Source organism: Diabrotica virgifera, chromosome 6, assembly GCF_917563875.1.
Source record: "Diabrotica virgifera virgifera chromosome 6, PGI_DIABVI_V3a".
Classification (NCBI taxonomy): Eukaryota; Metazoa; Arthropoda; class Insecta; order Coleoptera; family Chrysomelidae; genus Diabrotica; species Diabrotica virgifera.
Window position 1 is genome coordinate 57,859,916 of NC_065448.1, and position 11,307 is coordinate 57,871,222.

Sequence of the window (11,307 nt, forward strand, 5' to 3'; positions counted from 1 at the left end):
TACCAACTTCTTTTCTTTTCAGTTTAGTCAAAACAGAATCAAAATCAATCGTATCGTCATCAGAAGACGAAATTTTGTTATAAGTTATAGACGCAACTGACAAATTTAAACGATTTCTCTCGCTTTTACCCGTCTTCACTGTGTTACCATTCCCGCGCACGACAACCGCTCAGATTCGCGCGGTTTGCCCGTAAGCGGAAACCGCTTCCACTATGTTTGTCCCCTTACACAGTGAAGACGGGTAAAAGCGAGAAAGATCGTTCAAATTTGGCAGTTGCGTCAACTACTTGTAGCAAAATGTCGTCTTCCGATGACGATATAATTGCTTTAGATTCTGTTTTGACTAAACTGAAAAGAAAGAAAGTTGGTGTACATCCTATTAATCGAGAAAGATTAATTTATGGAGAATATCATTATCTATTTCAAAAATTAAAAAACAATGAACGATTTTTCCAGTATATGAGAATGACTCAAGAGACTTTTAAATATATTTTGGAGAAAGTGCAGTATCATTAAAACCAATATTAAACGCTCAACTTACAGTCAACCAACAGAATATCGAAAGAGTTGAACAATATACATATCTGGGTACGAATTTAAATAGCTAATGGGACTACTCAATAGAAATTAAACAGCGAATAATAAAAGCGAAAGCAGCATACGTTAGAATGAGACCCATTTTCAACAGTCGAGACATATTATTAAAAACAAAATACCGTCTGTTGCAATGCTACATATTCAGAGTTCTGCTCTACGGAATGGAAGCGTGGACACTAACTGTTGCATCTATCAATCGGCTCGAAGCTTTCGAAATGTGGTGTTATAGGCGCATCTTACGTATATCCTGGGTTGACCGAATTACTAATGTGGAAGTCCTGCGTAGAATGGGAAAAGAGTGTGAAATTCTCATAACCATCAACAAAAAAAAAATAGAATATCTAGGACACGTAATGAGAAATCAAGAACGTTACGGCCTTCTCCAACTGATTCTCCAAGAGAAGGTAAATTGTAAAAGATGACCGGGAAGAAGACGCATTTCCTGGCTTCAAATTTTACGAAAATGGTATAACACCACTACCACTGAACTGTTCCGCGCTGCGGTAAACAAAGTCAAGATAGCCATGATGATCGCCAACATCCGGAGCGGATAGGCACTTTACGAAGAAGAAGGAGTATCGTATAATTAAAAACTGGTGTAATTTACATAAGCAGGCTATCCTTCCGGAAGAAAAGGCTTGTTATAACATTGAGGTAAGTAGTTTTATTGTAAATTTATTTTTCAAGTACTTATTAGTTAAAGTTAATACTGGAATGATTTTATAAATACCTAAGTCACACAAAGTTACGGTTTCAATAAGATTGACTTTATTACTTTTGTTTATTATAATGTACAATTTATAAAATTAATCCATGGAGAACTATTAATTCTTATTATAAAAGAGGGAATAAACGAAATTCTAATTCGAGTAAACATTAAAACCGCGCGGAAAAAACTAAATTCTCATTCTAGTAAAAGCGGTCAGGCGGGTTAAAGCGGTTGGCCCGCGCGGACCTGCTTTTACTATGTTCGTGAACATTTAAAGACGTGCATTCATTTTGAAAACGTTTAAAAGCGGGTTCGCGCGGTTTAACCGTAAGCGGAAACCGCCTCCACTATGTGCGCCGACTATGTGTATTGTGCAATCCGTTTTAGGTTCGCACAGTCGATATGTTTTTGATATTATAACTGAATGGAGAAATTTGTTGATCGCGGCAAAGTATCAAAGAAATTTAATGATCTTACGCGCCTCTGGGACTGGACTTTGTTGGTATAAGTTCCCAATAATATCAAGTTACTACACCTGTAATAATGTCTACGTTACAACTTTGGTGTGAACAGCGAAAACCCTATATGATTTTGCGTAATTCTTCTGGTTGATCCAAAAAGTTGATGGTTCCTGGTAGGGCGTAACTTCGGAATACATTTATTCGTAGATAAAATATTTGATTTCTTTTGATTGGATAAAGATCCGATTATCATGAGAAGGGAGGGCATTTCTCTGTTTGGAACGGGAGTCTTGCCTTTAATTAAGACGAGAGAAGAGTTTTTACCTTTTTTAAAAATAGAAATACTATGGAAATTTATCTTTTGATATAATAACAATATTTGCAGTAGTACTCTAGAAAAGAAAATGTAATGTGTCAATGTCGTGTCAGTGTAAGTGCTGGTGTCAACAAAAGATGCTGAACGACAAAGCCTAAACGAGTTCCAACCGTATTTGTAACAAGCTGTCTTATTCATTTTTTTGAACATTTTAACACATGAAGGACTTATTTTTTTTTATTAATTCTTTGCCAATTAAGCTTTGCTTTTTTAACTATCTATTCTATAGATAAACAATGATTATGTTTTAAACTGTATAAGTCTTTTTCTTTTTGCACAATCTATCTCTGATCCTTATTGTCAGAAAGCCAGACAGACTACCTATGACCGCAATGGCAAGCCCATGACCATGACCGCAATGACCGACTTTTATATTGGATATAATTTCAATACATTTCAAGTATTATTTTTTTAATTTTTGGATAGGCATATTTGATTTTTTGATGTCGCCCAATAATTAATACTTTTAATATTCAATGTTATTTTAGGAACTCACCCCTTTCAATCTCTGAGACAATAGCTTACCGGGTCACTCCGAAAAATTACATAGCACAAAATATATTTACTGTATCATGTCTATGACCTAATAACAACGTTTAAGGATATTTTTATGATTGTTTTTTTTGTCGTGCCACAAATTTAAGTTACATTTATTTTGATATTTCGATTTCAACTTCAGAAATTTTTAAAAAAGTACATTACGATTTTTGAACTGAAATGGTAGCTGATTCTCATTAGATAGCAAATAAGTTTAGAATGTCACAAGAAAACAGCTTCAAAATGATACAAATTGTTTATTGTTTTATCGAAAACAACATCAATAAGGATTCCATTACCAGATATATGTGGATTCATTTAAATATCAGACAGCAAATAAACGTGAGCTATTTGTTTTAGAATGTACATGTAATTGGTAAACACAGCAGGAATTCCTGCTGTGGTCATATATTGCTGTCAACATGTTTGTTTGGAGGAGACCATTATAAAGTAAGTCCTTCCAAAGATTTTCGTATATATTATGTATCCGAAATATACGTCGTAAACAAATATTCAAGGGATTTATTGATCAAAGGGAATAAATGTGTAACTAAATTGATTCAAGCTGCAGCAGGAGCTACAGGATGAAAAAATGTATGTATAGTATGGGGAAAATGTTTGAAATAAATTCGTTATTTCGTAATCCAGACACTTTAAAACAAAATCCAATCCTGAAACATGTCGATTTTTATTTTTGAATTATGATCTTTTGACAACATATATACTAGTGACTAGTGACGTCATCCATTTAAATGTGACGACGTACTCGATTATTTTTTTAATGAGAATGGGAGTCGTGTGCTAACCCATCTGAAAGTTTATTCGATTCTTTATTCAATAATATAACCATTGACATACAGGGTTGTCCAAGGAAAATTATTTTGAATTAAATTAATTTACACAAACAGAAGAATGTATGTAATTTATTTAATTCAAAATACATTCTACTGCTACCAGAAAACAGAAACAAATATTTTTTTATAAATAAACGTTGCCTTTCGCTGAAATTCAATGTTCTAACTGCAGAAATGTAGCTGGAACATTGAAATTAAGCGAAAAGTAATGTTTATTTATAAAAAAAAATATTTTTTTCTGTTTTATGGTAGCAGCAGAACGTATTTTAAATTAAATAAATTACATACATTTTTCCTTTTGTGTCAATTAAATTAATTTAAAATAATTTTTCTTGTACACCCCGTATAATTAATTATGTGAATAATTATACTACTGCACATAGAATTCAAAAGCCTTTCAAACAAGGTGGCACACGGCCCCTATCCTCATTTAAAAAAATCATCGATTAGGTCATCACACCCAGATGGATGACGTCATTAGTATGGTATATATTTCAAAAAATTATAATTTAAAAATAAAAATCAACCTGTTTCGGGATATTTTCTTAAAGTCGCTAGCTTACGAAATAACGAACTTACTCCAAACAGTTGCACCATACTGTATATTTTTTTATTAACATTTAAGATTTTTTACGATATGTTTTACCGTGAAAACAGTAGTAATTATCTTTACAATGGCAGACAGACGTAGGGCCCAGTGATCAAAGCATCACGACACACATTGACTTTTTTACCGGTGGGTTAGGCACATACACTGTTATCCAAGCACGAAACCTAAATACGACACAGAACATAATGGCTGGGAGTTGTTGAAGGCATAGCTTCCAGCTTCCACTGCTGTAGGCTCTGTCAGGATCGGTTAGGTAGGTCTAAGGGATATTATATCGCTTCAATCTCTTCGCTTGTTGGATGTTGAGATTGTGTATCAGGGTGTTGGGATGTACCTGCAATCGTCTATTTTGATATTGTCCAGAAGATTTTTGTCACTCTTCAAATGCTGTTAATAGTACTTGAAGATCTCTATGTATTGCATCATTCTTGATATACCAAGGGGCGTTAGCGATTGTTCTCCGAGTTTTGGATTGAATCTTTGTATTTTCACTGGCCACAGTCAGGGAAAATGAACACCTCCAGCCTGTCCAATGAAGTCTTTGGTGACTTTTTTAATATGTGGCCTTGCGTTATCCGCCCAAGTAGCACAATAAAAACATTTTAGTTTTATTTAAGTTTTATAAAGGTTTTATTGTGTTAAATAAGAAGATAATGGTTTTACAGTTACCTTGTATGTATATTGCCAGAACTTTAAAACTGTTAAACATTTGTCACTAGTTTTAAAGTATATATTAAGAGTATCAAATAAGACTAATCAATTTTAATAGATAATTTGTCTTATTATTGTAGTTTTAAATTGGTTTATTCTAAGTTCACTTTAATACTAATCAGTTTAATGAAGAACTTGCAGACTGTTTGGTTTTATTAGATTCTAGTTTGTGACCTTTTGGTTTTACTGCACTTTTAAATATTCTCCTAATATGACTAATCAGACTAACAAAACCTATTGTTAAAACTACTTGATCTCAAGATTATTATGTCAGTAAATCATATGCCTTAAAGCTATTTTTTTAATTTTCGTTAAAGTTATTTTCTTAAAAGCAATTTCTAGGCTATATTAAAACCGAAAGCTCTTAACTTAATCAATTTGGTTATCGTAAAGACTAAATTATGCTTCTTGTAGAAGCAATAATACTAAACTCACCCCCTCTTCTATCATGTCCAAAATGGTCAGCCATTTGTTTTAGAGCGAAGCAGTGGTGTAGTGTGTTGTAAAAAGTAGAAGTTCAGTTAATATAAAAGAAATAGGTAGCAAGTAATTAAAATATTAACGAACTGGTCATTTTAAAAGAAGAATAAAACCCACACAGTATTACGACGCCCCGATTTTAGGTTAGATTCACATTAAAACCGAGTGGCATTATTGAAAGCAGCATTAAAACTAAACGGTTTTAATGCCAAGCTCACGCTTACTATGCGGTTACACAGTTACCAGCGAAGCATCGCTTCAATACTGAGTTCCTTCGCCCCGGCAGGTTCCAACTCCATTCGTCGCATCAATGACGTTTGATCCCAAATCAATCCATTAGAACTGGGTGGCGGCCTTGAGTTCCTTTACAGTTCAGTACTGAGTGGAACTGATTTTATGGTCCTCCGCTCTTTTCTTAAATACACTCTCGGTGGCTCATCTCCATCGACATCAAATTGGAGGGGGACAATTTTAGTGGGATTGCGTTGGTACCGATACGCTTTCGGTCCTCTGTCTACGAGCTGCTGAATGCCGGGCGGAAGGCATATCGTTACAATCTACTTGAATTTTTTCTTTTCCATCAGAGGACGTCCTTGTTACCTTATGAATGTCTTTATAGTTAAAACTTGTGCTAGCTTAATTAAATTTGTTCTCTGTAGTAAATTAGATTAACTTTTTCTAATGTTTATTTGATTCTGTATGCAAATTTTGCCCCCCGTTATTCTTCTTTACCTATATCCTTTTTTTTCGACTTTCGTATTCATGCCTCCCATGATTATTTTTATATCGTATTTCTGTATCCTTTGTAAAATGTATACCTACCAATTTTAAATAGATTATAAATAAAAGTCTTCGTTACCGTAAAATAATAAAATGTTGACCACAAATTCGAGCCAGCTTGTGCCGAAACAATAAAACGCGTGTAATAAGTTATTCCGATTGGAACGAATTCTCAATAGATGGAGTTCAAAGGCAAAGGTAATTTTTATTTAACCTAACAGGCAATTTACCTCAATCGTCCCTTCATACTCGTAGATTTTTTTACAAAACCCGATCAAGATTAAATAAACCTTTTCGGTTGTCGACTATATAGCAGCCTCTTTCTAATTCCGTAAATTAGATATTTTTCCATTGATCTAAAAAAGAAACGCGTGAACGAAGAGTGAGAAAACGGTCACCCACTTTGGACCTCTGCAACCTTTAGCAACTCTCCTTTATCTGATTTGTGCTAACTCGGTTCTCCAGCTCACTTCAAAGCCCTTCGATAATTATCTTTGTCTGGAACGTACACGAAGTGTGAAATGTAACTTGGAGGGACACAAAGCAAACGCAAATTGAACTGTTTAATAAAGTTCCTCTACCAATTTTATACCAGTGCAGAAAATGCATAATCATATTATTTTGCACCAATAGATTGCTAATTTATTGTCTTTGATATTTAGTTCAAAGAGTTTTTTAATATTATTTTATTCCTATTTAAAGCATTACATTTAGACTGAAAAAATAAAAATTGTAAAATACTTGGCAAGATTAATTAGATACCTATAAACAATACAGTGTGTCTACTTAACTTGGAGTCATACTGGAAACTTTTTTATTTTTAATTTTTTCGAAAAATTATATTCTTTACAAAAACCTCCACATAACTAAAAATAACATGTCTAAAACCTGAAATGGAACCATCAGATATCAAATTTTATCAATCTTATACGAGGTATGTCAACAATATTTTACTTCTTTTTAAAAGGAAAAAAATATAAGAAGCTGAGACTAGGATTTAACTCTAATGGCACATAAAACAACATAATGTTACTCTACATCCCACCAGACTGAAAAGAATGGGAAACCTTCTCCAATCAGAGTATACATGTAAATAAAAAATGAATAACCATTTTCAATTTCGTTGCAAAACGAAAATACAGCCGCACCATATTCTAGTCCAATCAGAGAGTGCAGCAAGCACCTCTACCGATTTCGAAACTTATTAGTCTCAAAAATACCAAGTTTCTTGTAAAAGGTATATAATAAAATTCCCTAAATAAGGGTCAGAATAGAAAACGTTTTCGGATTAAGGAATCCATCATCAGTGTTTAAAAGCTCTAAAATTAAGTATAACCTAATTAAATGAGATAAAAGTTAAAATTGACAAAGGTTTTCAAGAACAAGAGGCCATACTTACAAAATTTGCATGCCCGAGCCACCAAAATGTATAGGGTAAAAACCCTTTAAATGTAAATAATAAAGTTATTTTACATATTTATATAAAATTCATCGGGTGTTATAGATAAACCTGGATGTTACCCAGGGCAACACAGGACTCTCCCCACGTGGTTGGAACTTTTTTTGGAGAAAACCTCACATATTGGATTTCAATGGCCAACTGACAAGTGAATTCAAGAGCAACCCAAAATGACATCAAGAACTGTCAATGTAACCTAGTTGTAATATTACTTCAGCCACAACGTTAAAGATTAATTTGAATGTTGTTAGATAAAAAACAGTATCAAATTTACAAATATTAAAAATAAAAGATGTTCGCAAAATATGAAAAATTTTTCCCTTAAAATAATGCATTAATTAAGTATTCAAAATAGGGAAATAAAATGTTTAAGTTACAGGAAGTTATGCAGTCAACAATACCAATAGGTGTTGTATTAGTGGTATGAAATTGTCAATATTATGTGGTATATGTACAACACCAATAGGTGTTGTATTAGTGGTATGAAATGAAGATTAAGATATTACAACTAGGTTACATTGACAGTTCTTGATGTCATTTTGGGTTGCTCTTGAATTCACTTGTCAGTTGGCCATTCAGCTAGAAGTCAGTCAGCTAGAAGTATATTAGTAACTGATTAAGAAACAGAAGAATAGAACGGAATGAACACATAAGCCCAATGACAACAAATAGATAGTCAGGACAGCGAGAGACGGTTCCCCAATAGGAAGGCAAACAGTGGGAAGCCCACGAAAACGATGGAACGACAACTGACTAGAGGCACATTTAAAAAACGGAGAGAGTCATATACAAAAAGAAGAAGAAGAAGCCTTTCTATCCTGAGTTTTATATTTTGTTCGTTATCCTTGCTATATTTAAATTCGTCTGTTTTATAAATAGCCTCTCCAAATATTAATAATAAACAATAAAAAAACACTAGTACCACATCTAACTATAAATTGGCTAATTTTATCGAATGAGTGAATTAGAATTATAAAAGAATAAAAAAGCATAGATAAACTTAATAATTTACATAAGACTCATGCTTCTGAAAAACCAGCAAGACATAAAAACTCTAGTCAGTAGTTTGTCCTATTGATTTTGCTCTCATCGACGTTGATTTTAGTGCCATGTGTTCTGGTCTGATCCAATTTCTGTAAACATTTTCCAGTGTCATACGATCTAATAATTAGCATAACGTCGTCCTGCAACTGAAACCGCATTCACTCCAAATTAACTAAATTCGTCTGCGAGCATGATTTTTGTCTGCAGTTTCGACATCAGCTCTCGAAACTGCCATTTATTCATGCGATCCTGGCGATTCTGTCAAAAACGATGCGCTCCTCTGCGGACGCGGTATCCACTTTAAATTGCATAAATTGTGGTCGGTTTACCGTGAAATTACTCTAAAGCACGAAACATGGGATGCATTTCATGCCGGAATTGACAGGTGAATACAGTTTGGGACAAAACGTCGGTCGCGGAAAAAGCGAAATAGTCAATATTAAAGGATAAATGGACAATGTTTACAAATAACAAATCAACGCGCGCGATATCCGACCGATACAATATGCATTTACTTATGCATCGGTAATTGTCAATACGTTTTCATGGCGCTAAAAGTGATAAACATTTTTGGAAAATACACCTAATTTTGTTTAGAGATTAAGTTTCAACTACTAAATACACATAGTTTTAAAAGTTAAACATCACCCAAAATTGTTATATTATTTATTTTTCAGAAACTACTGTTATAGATCGGCTGGAAAATATTGCATAACGTTGACAGATATTTTTCTATTTTTAAAAAGTGACACTGGTTTTTGTAACAAATATAAAATTCAAAGCTAAAACATTTATTCCTAATTAAAAATGTATTTAACAATTTTAACATTGTGTATTTCTACTACGGGCGTCGATGCAATCCTGAGCTTGCAAAACTAAGGGAACTGAGACAAATATTGAGAACAACAACAAAACATAAGAAGGTAGATAAGAACATCAAAAAATAAGTGGATAAAGAAACAGTGTGAGGAAATGGAACAGTTACAAAAACAACATCATGACCACAATCTACATAAGACAGTAAAGGAGTTAGCTGGAATATTCAGAAAAAAGAAGTGTTCTAACTCAGAAAATGAACAAGGACAAATGACACATGATAGAGAGAGGAAATTCATATGGGAACAATACATCAAAATCCTCTTTGCAGTCGAGAGGCCTGAGATAGAAGTCGTTCAGGAAAAAGTGATAGATATTAACAACCTATCTGGTCCCGAGATCACAATTGAAGAAATTACTAGAGCAGTAAATACCTCGCAAGACGGGAAAGCAGTTGGACCTGATCAAATTCCTGTTGAGTTACTCAGATTGCTAGATGAAGAGGGAATTACGATACACCACAGATTTTTCAACAAAATCTATAAAAAAAAATCTTTGTCTAATGGTTTGTATCCACCATTATCCCTTTGCCAAAAAAGAACAACGCAACAAAGTGTAAAGACCACCGACTGATAAGTCTGATGAGCCATTCTTTAAAATTATTCCTTAAAGTTTTTCACTACAGAATCTCCACAGAATTCGATAAGGTTATTGGTTGCTCAAAATTTGAATTTAGAAAATGCCTGGGTACCACGGAAGCACTAGTTTCAACGCAAGTCTAGCTAAGAACTGCTACTATCAAAGGCAATATGTAATGATGTGCTTTATAGAAAGCCTTCGATCGAGTACATCATAAACTCGTATATATACTAAAACAACTTGACATAGATCAAAAAGACATTCCTTGCATAGAAGCTCTTTACTGGAATCATACAGCTGTCTTTTTTTTTTGAAAAATGGCTTGGGCAGATCCAATTAGCCAGACTTGTTTGTGATTGAGTGCAGATTCATAGTCATAAATTTCTTATAAACATAAGTACATTCTAAAATATTATTTTTATAGATACATTGGTACATTGTGTAGCATTTTTTTATTTTATTATTTTTTTAATTATTTTACTGTTTTTTTTAATATATATTTTAATTTGTGCGAAACACTTTTTTTTACTTCTTTTTTTTCTATTCTTTTTTATTTTTGTTTCTATTTTTTTTATTTATTATTTTTTTGTTATTATTTTATTATGTGTTTTTTTTATATATTATTTTTTTTTAATTTTTTCAAACCATAACATTTAATTTTTCTTCATACAGCTCGTCAAGGTGGATAATGGAACAACGTAAGCTCAAAAAATTCTCAGAGGTGTAAGACAGGGATGTGTGCTCTCCTCACTACTGCTCAATTTATATTCAGAAAGTATCTTCCACGAAGCTCTTGAGGAATGCGAAATCGGCATCAAAGTAAATGGTACCTGGGTCCATAATATACGATATGCGGATGACTTGGTCTTAATAGCCGACAATATAGAAGACCTACAAAACCTTCTTAATAAAATTGGAGAGCATAGCGAGAACATGGGACTTAGCATCAACATAAAAAGACGAAGTTCCTTATAATCAGCCGTCGATTATGTCAACATCAAAATGCAAGACTAGCATATAACAATCAAGATGTAGAGCGCGTAAGAAAATTTAAGTACCTGGGAACCTGGCTATGTGAAGACTGGACGTCGGATATGGAAATTAAAAAATGTGGGATAGAAAGGGCCAGAAGTGCATTCATAAAATTCAGAAACGTCTTTAGGAACTCTGACTTTGACCTAAACCTAAGACTAAGATTCACGAAATGCTATAATATAAGGTAGGTGCTCGTATA